Here is a 10,873-nt window from a genome sequence, read left to right on the forward strand (position 1 = left end):
ACAACATGCTTTAGCAGGGAAAAGGCAATTTTGTCAGCTGAAGAACAGATAGACCTACTTTCATTCTAAATTCTTAAACCAGCTAAAGATCATAAAAAAGTGGCAAGAGGTCAACATGTGGCCCAAAACACCAGTTTGATGCATCTGTTTAAAATACATATTGCTGGTTTACTTAGATTACGTAGGTTTACTTAGCTTTTGTCAGCTGAAGAAAAGACAGACCAACTTTCAGTCTAAATTCTTAAACCAGCTAAAGATCATAAAAAAGTGGCAAGAGGTCAACATGTGACCCAAAACACCAGTTTGATGCATCTGTTTAAAATACAGATTGCTGGTTTACTTAGATCTGTGGTATGTGTCTATGCCTGTGGTTCTCAGCAGTTTTTTTTTCCAACAGCCATAGAAACCAAGTAGAAATTGAAATGAGATCTGTGGAACATGAGTTGTGATCGATTGCTTTGGGCACTACACATTAAACAACGCCCTACTGAAAAAGTCCCAAAAACTCAAGAGCATGCTATATGGTTTCAAACATGCTCCTGAGTTTAGTGAAAGCTCTTCTGAACATTGTACATCTACTGCTGAGGTATTTTTAACAAAGTTGTATAATTGATGGTTGAATTCCCTACATAAAAAGTGCTGACCTGTTTTCAAGAGTGCTGTAACTAATGTGAAGCCGTGCCAGATTCATAGAGATGTCTGTGCAAGCAAGTATAAAAAATGTTTCAGTAATCTCTCCTAATCTGATTTGACTCTTGCATTCCTCTGCTGAAGAGTGTGCTGCTATCAGATTGCAAGACTGCCTTGCTTTGTTGGCCTCTAGTACTGTAGCTTCTTTAAATCTGGGTTAAAACATATTTGCATTTGATGTACAGTAAGTATATTTGGAATAAGAACATAATTGTTTGTCTTATTCACTAGTTTGAGAAATAATAACATATTCAGTTTGATGATAATTATAAAAATTCAATTCTGTAATTTTCTTTGAAATAGTTTTTTTTTTTTTTTTTTTTTTACCATATCCTGTCTCCTAGTTTATTCCTTGCTGGACTAGGCCAGATAATATGCACTGTTGGCAATATGGTGCGTAATCATTAGCTTGGGTAATCCGTGCTTGGTCCAGCTGCTTGATAAAGGAAGACATTGTGGGGACAGAGACTTGGCAGCTGTGATTACATCAGAAAGCTTTGCTCTACAATTGAGCTTTAGCCCAGTCTGATAAACACTGAATTCTATGTTACTTCCTAGAAAATTAGTTTTTTCTTTCCCTGCTGCAAAATGAGGCAGTTTAATTTGTACGCTACAGTTGGAGATATTAGTTTTCTTATTTCTGTCAAACATATCACCAAAATGTTTCTAGTGTGAGATTCTGCTATATTACAGCATGTTATTCTTTTTAAATTAGCCAAACCAAATAACCGTATGGAGTGTGTGTGTGTTCTCTGTTATCATATATTGACTGCGAAATTAAACTGCTGCTGGCTAACTATAGCTCATTACGTTTTTTTATGCTTTGCGTTTACATGTAGAATCATGAATAAAAGATTAAATGCAAATATTTTGTCTTGATTACATTATGTGTAATCAAGATAATGTTTGAGGTCTGCTCAATGTATTAAACATATGTTTTTGTTTTTATATATATATATATATATATATATATATATATATATATATATATAGTAAATTTACAGTTAAGGATTGACCATGATCATTTGACTGAATTAGTATGTATGCTTCTCAGGACTGAAAATAAAAACAGTATGTAATTTTATAGCTTGCAGTAGAAAAAGGATAGCCTTTTGAATTCCATGGAATCTTAAAAAAAAAAAGACAAAATATATATTTAACACCTTCCCACCCAACCTATAGCAGAATGACGTAATACCATCCTGAATGGGCATTGTGCCGCTCATGAGCGCCCGCAGGGGTGCGCAGCACAGTGATCGGTGGTAAGCGTTGCCCCTTGGGCACATCACATCACCAATCAGGGGAAAGAGCTAATGAAGTAGGCTCTTTACCATGTGATCAGCTGTGTCCAATCACAGTCGATCATGTGTAAACAAATGCCAGTTGTCGGCAGGAAGGGAAAGCCAATAAGCAGCTTTCTAGTTACAGGGGACATTTACATCGATAATCAGGGCACTGATGATCAGTGCCCTGATCATCAGTGCAGTCCCATCAGTGAAGCATTTCAGTGTCCATCAGTGAAGCATATCAGTGTCCATCAGTGCAGAAAATCAGTGACCATCAGAGCAGGATACCAGTGCCACCTACCAGTGCCCATTAGTGCCACCTTATCATTATTATTATTATTATTCACGATTTATATAGCACCAACAGTTTACGCAGCGCTTTACAATGTATAGGGGGGACAACACAATTACAGTACAATACAAAAGGTACAGGAGGGCCCTGCTCATAGAGCTTACATTCTAAAGGGAGGGGTGGTATCAGTGCAGTTTCATCATTGCCCATCAGCACAGCTTATAAGTGCCCATCAGTGCCACCTCATCAGTACTCATTAGTAGCCATCAGTGCCGCCTCATCATTGCCCATCAGTGCAGCCTCATCAGTGCCCATCAGTGTAGCCTCATTAATGTCCATTATTGTAGCCTATCAGTGCAGTCTATCAATGCCCATCAGTGCAGCCTCATCAGCGCACATCAGTGAAGAAGAAAAATTACTTGAATTGCAAAAATGTATAACAGAAACAAAGAAAGTTTTTTTTTTTCAAAATGTTTTTGTTTGTTTATCAAAAAATAAAAAACCTATTGGTGATTAAATACCACCAAAAGAAAGCTCTATTTGTCTTATAGGTACAGTGTTGCATGAGCACGCCATTGTCGTTTATAATTAGACAGCACTGAAAGATGAAAATTGGCCTGGGCAGGAAAGGCGTGAAAGTGCCCGATATTGAAGAGGTTAAGTATAGAGTCACAAGACTTATAAAGTGCAGCAGTTTAGGAACATCCAGTCTGCATTCCACTGCTGGACCTGCAGAGCATAGGGAAAATCATAGGAGAAACAACCCATAAGGCAGTAATTAGTCACTAAGGGCACTTTCACACTGAGCAGCACAGGGCGTCGGCAGTAAAGCACTTTTTAGCGGACGCTTTTCTGCCTCCTCTGTTTGTGGACTGCAGTCTTCAAGTCATTCCACAGATTTTCAATGGAGTTTAAGTCTGGGCTTTGACTAAGTCATGCAAGGACATTAACCTTTTTCTCCTTCAACCATTGTGTGGTAATTTTTTCTGTGTGCTTTGGGTCGTTTTCATGTAGGAAGGTAAACCTTCATCCCACTGATAACTTTCTGGCAGACGGCAGCAGATTTTCCTCAAGAATTTGACAGTATTTTTCCCCCTCTGTTTTTCTTCTATCCTAACAAGTGCTCCAGGCTGTGCTGCAGAGAAACTCCCCATAATAGGATATACCCATTTCCATGCGTTACTGTAGGAAGGGGGTTGCTTGGATGGTGATGAGCTGTATTGGATTTCCACCAGATATTTAATTTGGTGTTGAGGCCAAATAATTAAATTTTAGTCTCATCTGAATGAATGACTTGTATAGCGCTACCTATGCAAACTGAATCGCCTCAGGGTGCTTTCTTGCCATTGGTGTTCATCTGCAGCTTTTAATGTGGTCCTTTAACCTGCAGGGTCCCGACAAACTTACAACATTGACATACACATACACATATTATGGCCAATTTTTTTGGACAGGGTCTAATTAACCTACCAGCATGTCTTTGGCGTGTGGGAGGAAACCAGAGTACCCGGAGGAAACCCACGCAGGCACAGGGAGAACATGCAAACTCCAGGCAGATAGTGTCGTGGTCGGGATTTGAACCAGCAACCCTATTGCTGCTAGGTGAAAGTGCTAACCACTACACCACTGTGCTGACCGTAACACCTTTTCCATGTGGCCTCAAAATCTTTAAGGTGTGTTTAAAGTGATACTAAAGTCTTGTTTTTTTTTAGTTAAAAATAACAGTCATGTTATACTTACCTGCTCTGTGCAGTGGTTTTATACAGAGTAGCCCAGATCCTCCTCTTCTCGAGTCCCCCCTCCTGTTGCATGCCCCCACAGCAAGCACCTAGTGATGGGGGCACCCAAGCTGAGCCAGAGCTCCTTGTGTCCATTCAGACCCAGCCCCACCAACTGTATCTCCTCATTGGCTGACTGGCTTTCATTGACAGCAATGGAAGCCAATGGCAGCTGAGACACTCTTGCAACATCACTAGATCTAGATGGGGCTCAGGTAATTATTAGGGGGGCTGCTGTACACAGAAGGTTTTTTTATCTTAATGCATTAGGATAAAAAACCTTTTGCCTTTACAACCGCTTTAACTACCTAAGCCCTGGAAGATCTGGCTGCTGAATGACCAGGTTATTTTTTGCGATTTGGCACTGCCTCATTGTAACTGACAATTGCACTGTCATGTCACATTGTACCCAAACAAAACTAACATCATTTTTTCTCCACAAATAGAGCTTTCTTTTGATGGTAATTGATCATCTCTGCGTTTTTACAATTTTGAGACAATTTTGAAAAAAACACAATATTTTGTACTTTTTGCTATAATAAAAAAAAACATTTTTTTTAAAAAAAGGACGTTTTTTTTCAGTTTAGGCCGATGTATTCTTCTACATATTTCTGGTAAAAATAATCGCAATAAGCATATATTGATTGGTTTGCTCAGAAGTTATGCATCTACAAAATAGGGGATATAGTAATGGCAGCGATCTGCGATTTTTATCGGGACTGTGACATTATGGTGGACACATTAGACACTTTTCACACATTTTTTCGGACCATTGGCATTTATACAGTGATCAGTGCTATAAAAATGCACTGATACTGTAAAAATGTCACTGGCAGGGAAGGGATTAACACTAGGGGGGCGATCAAGGGGTTAACTATGTTCCCTGTGTGTGTGTTTCTAACTGAAGGGGGAGGGGAATGACCTACAACATCCTTATTCTGCCACGTCCCTGTTCTGACCATCGGCCACGAGCATCGGCACCCACCGAGTGCAGCGAGTGCGTGCGTGCACCTGCTATCCCACTTAAAAGAGGCGACGTATAGCTACGATGATTCACGGGATCATGCCAACCTGCCACAGTATAATGACAGCGGTTGGTCGGCAAGCGGTTAAGGTGTTCAGATGAGACTAAAGTTACAGTAGTAGACTAGTAAATACAGCATAAAACACGTGTCTGTCTTCACGGCAGGCTGCAAAGCAAGAACATTTTATTATTTTTAATTCTTTTCTATACCCACAGTGATGTTGCAACTGGGCAGCAGGAACCCACTTTCTGAAAATCATAGTTTGCATAAGGCCAAGCAAACCCTCCCCTCCAAAACAAGGCGGTATTTGAGCCAGGGAAATAGCTGCTCATTATGAGATGCAGGGTTGTCACATGTTCTCCATACTCGGGCATACTCTTAATACTGAATTTGTGGATTGAATTATGGGGACACAAAAAAGAAAGAGCAGGCACCTTTTTTTTGGTATCATATGTCTGATGCCACATACACACGACCAGACTTTCTGACAGAATAGGTCAGACGGAATAATTCCGTCAGATAGTCCGATCGTGTGTGGGATAGTCCAATCATTTTTCTTTAAAAAATTCAGACGGACCTAGAAATAGAACATGTTTCAAATCTGTCTGACGGATACAATTCCTATTGGGAAAACCGTTAGTCTGTATGCTGGTCCAATGGACCAAATACGACGCAAGAGCAGCTATTGGCTACTGGCTATTGAACTTCCATTTCTAGTCCCCTCATACGTCATCACGCTCAAAACTAATGGATTTCGAATGGACTTTAGTCAAGGGCAAGTCCGTTAGTTCGAAAGTCTGTTGTAACTCAGTCGAAAGTTCATTGAGAAGACCGTTGGACCTTTTCTGCCGAAAAGTCCGGTCGTGTGTACGCGGCATCAGGGCTGATGCATGGAAAGTGTGCTATAGGAGACATTTCTTTTTTGCCTATGGAAGCCAATACATTTCTGTAATTTACTGAAATGCTGGTTTGAAAAACATGTAATGATGGGGATTGGTTACCATGGTCAACAGGAGATCATTCTTATATTTCTACTTTCCAGGCTTCAGCCACGGGATGTTTTGTAAAGAAAAATGTTAAGCCCTTTTTAATTCATTTTTCAGTAGGGAGAAATCATTCTCTACCAAATAGGTTGACCCTCTTAGCTGTCTGCCAGATCCTGCTAAAAAAGTTTTATACTTTTGGATAAAGTGTCAGGATAACGTTATTGACTTTTTTCGATGTTGGTGTTCCTTTTACCTCACTTCCTCTCTTGGTGACCACATAGTAAGTACGGTAACGGTGTCCAGCAGGGATACAGCAAAGAAAAAAGAAGAACAAAATGTGGTGAGGGTAGCAACATATCTGCACTTACTTCCTGTTTTGGTGACTACACAAAAAATAAAGGGGTGGTCTCCTCAATGGACTACAATGAAATCAAATAAGGGTTATAGCCTTTTATTGCCTTTCACAAATTAAAAAAACAAAAAACATGTTTTTCCTGAAATTTAGCTTTTTTTAATTCATGAAACAATGGCAGTAGAGTTTTCCTTGTTATTTAATACTAATGTTTTGGCAAATTACATTTTGTGGGATCATTATTGTTTGAAGTTATTAAGCATGTTATTTATCTCTGTTATGTTTGATGATAAACTTAACCTTTTTCATAATGAAATGTGTGCTAGAAAAAATGAACACAAATATGTTTGCTCTCTTGTCTTATGAAGCAAAGAGAAACATATAGCAGATGTTATGTGATTCCCAGAATCCTTTGGGAGCTTATAAAAGGTTATGATGTGCTAGCTTACAGAAATGGCTTTACTAATAAAAAAAGATTTGCCAAATATAAGATATGAAAAAATGTACAGTATTTCCCTTACAAATGCAGATAAAAAGAACTCCCAGCAAATACATAATTTCCTGTTTATGGATGATTTTATAGATGGATGCCCCTTTTTTTTGTATTTACATATTCTTTTACAAGTCATTAAAACCGCTTCAGCCCTGGAAGATTTTACCCCCTTCCTGACCAGAGCACTTTTTGCAATTCGGCACTGCGTCGCTGTAACTGACATTTGCGCGGTCGTGTGACGTGGCACCCAAACAAAATTGAGCTTTCTTTTGGTGGTATTTGATCACCTCTGCATTTTTTATTTTTTTGCTCTATAAACAAAAAAGGGTGACAATTATGAAAAAATATATATATTTTACTTTTTGCTATAATAAATATCCCCCCAAAATATATAAAAAAGTTTTTTTTTTCCTCAGTTTAGGCCAATACGTATTCTTCTACATATTTTTGGTAACAAAATTGCAATAAGCATATATTGATTGGTTTGCGCAAATGTTATAGCGTCTACAAAATAGGGGATAGTTTTATGGCATTTTTATTTACTAGTAATGGCAGCAATCTGCAATTTTCATCGGGACACGTCGGACAATTTTGAAACATTTTTTGGGACCATTGGCATTTATACATTGATCAGTGCTATAAAAATGCATTGATTACTGTAAAAATGTCACTGGCAGGGAAGGGGTTAACACTAGAGGGCGATCAAGGGGTTAATTGTGTTCCCCAGTGTGTGTTCTAACTGAAGTGGGAAGGGGACTGTGTAGGGAAGATGACAGATCTGTCTGTTCTCCCCTCAGAGAACCGAAAACTGTGTTTACACACACAGATCCCGGTTCTCGCTGTGCCTGAGTGATCGCGGGAGCCCCTGCGGTGATAGTGCTGGGTCATGTGACAGCTGTATAACTATAAGAAAAAATTAACTTTTTTTAAATGACAATAATTACAGTGCCATCATCCATATACAGAAATAGGAGGGGTAATGTAAATAAATAGTGTGTGTTTAGTATCACTTTAAGTAATAATAATGGGGAAAATCAGTCTGAGTTGGTTTGCTAGGAATTCCTGTTCTAGATTTGGCTAATCTGAACTTAGAGGCAAACCCGAGTCAATTGGGGGGGGGGGGGGGGGGGTGGTCAAGTCTTTTTATTGAATTCTGGCACTTTTTTTAAGACTAATAGGTAAGCTAGTGTGAAAAGTGTGAAAGTACCCTGGGTGAAATGTACAAATGTGGCAATGCAAGAAAAAAAACACCATTCATATTCAGGCTGGTTGATTTGCACCTGCTGCCCTAAACTCTGGAAACTTCTTTCAGAGGCATGGGGAAGCTCCAAACCTGTGAGACACCGAACATGCTGGAACACACAATTAGTGCTTTCTTGGCTACAGAGGGAGCCAAAGCTAAATTTGCCTAGCAATCTATGCTAGGAGGGGGCTACAATAATGTGCAGTGGTCTGCATGTTGTTCTTTTGTTACCTTTCAAACAGAAGGGGGTGCTCCAAGAACAGATTATGAGTAAGAAGAGAATGTACTTCTTTAGGCACCACAATTTAAAAAGAAGTCCTACAAATGTAAAATAAATCATAACCCCCCCCCCACGCACACACACACACACACACATACACACACATACACACACACATACACACACACAAAATTCAAAACCCCAAAATACTACCCCCCCTCCCAGAAACAAGACCCCATTTTTTAAAGGGAAGTCTTCAAGCAAAAAGGACACAGGTCAGCAACTAAAAGCTGTTTTAAAATCAACCATACAGGAAAATAACAACAATAGCAGCAAAGTGGTTAATTCCAATTAGAACTAGCAATCATAAAAAAGTACAGTATTCTAACTACAGTATACTTTATGCAGTTTTGGCAGCTTCCCCTATGCTTTCCAGTTCACTAACACTATGGCTGCTCTGTGCCCCCCCCTCAACCATTATAATGAGGGGGGTGGCTTAACCAAAAGCTTTCTGATTTGCTGTTCTAAGCTGGCTGTGGTCTAAAGGCAATGCAGTGGATGCAATTTAAAAAAAAAAATTCTGCTGTGTAAATCTGCCCATAAATTCACAATAACTGGGAATCTTGGATCTGCAGGATCTTCATGAAACACATAAAGTGCCTTGAAAAAGTATTCATACCCCTTAAAATTTTCCACATTTTTTCATATTACAACCAAAATCGTAAATGTATTTTATTGGGATTTTATGTGATAGATCAACAAAAAAGTGGCACATAATTGTGAAGTGGAAGGAAAATGATAAATGATTTTCAATTTTTTTATGTGAAAAGTGTGGCGTGCATTTGTATTCAGCCCCCCTGAGTCAATACTTTGTAGAACCGCCTTTCACTGCAATAACAGCTGCAAGTCTTTTTGTGTATGTCTCTACCAGCTTTACACATCTAGAGAATGACATTTTGGTCAGTCTTCTTTGCAAAATAGCTCAAGCTCTGTCAGAATGGATGGAGAGAGTCTGTGAACAGCAATTTTCAAGTCTTGCCACATATTTTCAATTGGATTTAGGTCTGCACTTTGACTGGGCCATTCTAACACATGAATATGCTTGGATCTAAACCATTCCATTGTAGCTCTGGCTGTATGTTTAGGGTCGTTGTCCTGCTGGAAGGTGAACATCCACCCCAGTCTCAAGTCTTTTTAACAGGTTTTCTTCTAAGATTGACCTGCATTTTGCTCCATCCATCTTCCCATTAACTCTGACCAGCTTCCCTGTACCTGCTGAAGAAAAGCATCCCCACAACATGATGCTTCCACCTCCATATTTTACAGTGGGGGTGGTGCGTTTAGTGTGATGTGCATTGTAAGTTTTCCGCCACACATAGCGTTTTGCTTTTTAGGCCAAAAAGTTACATTTTGGTCTCATCTGACCAGTGCACCTTCTTCCACGTTTTCTGTGTCCCCCCACATGGCTTCTCACAAACTGCAAATGGGGCTTCTTATGGCTTTTGATCAACAATGACTTTCTTCTTGCCACGCCTCCATTAAGGCCGGATTTGTGGAGCGCACGACTAATAGTCGTCCTGTGGACAAATTCTCTCACCTGAGCTGTGGATCTCTGCAGCTCTTGGTAGGTTTGCAGCTGTGCCATACTCTTTCCATTTTCAGCTGATGGCTTGAACAGTACTCCATGCGATGTTCAAAGCTTGTGATATTTTTTTTATAACCTAACCCTGCTTAAAACTTCTCCACAATTTTATCCCTGACCTGTCTGGTGTGTTCTTTGGCCTTGATGATGCTGTTTGTTCACTAAGGTTCCCTAACAAACTTCTGAGGGTTTCACAGAGCAGCTGTATTTATACTGAGATTAGATTACACACAGATGGACTCTATTTACTAATTAGGTTCCTTCTGTAAGCAATTGGTTCCATTAGATCTTAGTTAGGGGTATCAGAGTAAAAGGGGTTCAATACAAATGCACGCCACACTTTTCACATATTTATTTGTAAAAAAAATTGAAAACTATTGATCATTTTCCTTCCACTTCACAATTTTGTGCCACAACTGTTTTGGTGTATTACATAAAATCCCAATAAAATAAATTTAGGTTTTTGGTTGTAACATGACAAAATGTGGAAAATTTCAAGGGGTATGAATAAGTTTTCAAGGCACTGTAGTAGCAGCTAGCCCAAACCTTGTCCCTATTAAGCACTAATTTACAATAGGGATGTTGTAGAACTAGCAAGAGTGCAGATATGGGATAAACTAAATTAATAAAGGACACTGGTTGGACACAGGAAATTTCTTTTTTCAACTCTACTTTGGGTAAGCTACATAAGTCACAAAAATTTGGAGAATTGTAAATGTTTAATGCAACAAATTCAGCTTTCTAAAATGGCACATATTAAAAGTATAAAAGGCATTATTCAGCAGCTAATACCGCACAGCTTATTCCATAATACTGTATTTTGTCTGGCCAAACAAGAATTAAATGATTATTTATTAAACTGCAAC

Source organism: Lithobates pipiens, unplaced genomic scaffold (assembly GCF_037356315.1).
Source record: "Lithobates pipiens isolate NorthernLeopardFrog02 unplaced genomic scaffold, aLitPip1_a1.2 Scaffold_13, whole genome shotgun sequence".
Lineage (NCBI taxonomy): Eukaryota > Metazoa > Chordata > Amphibia > Anura > Ranidae > Lithobates > Lithobates pipiens.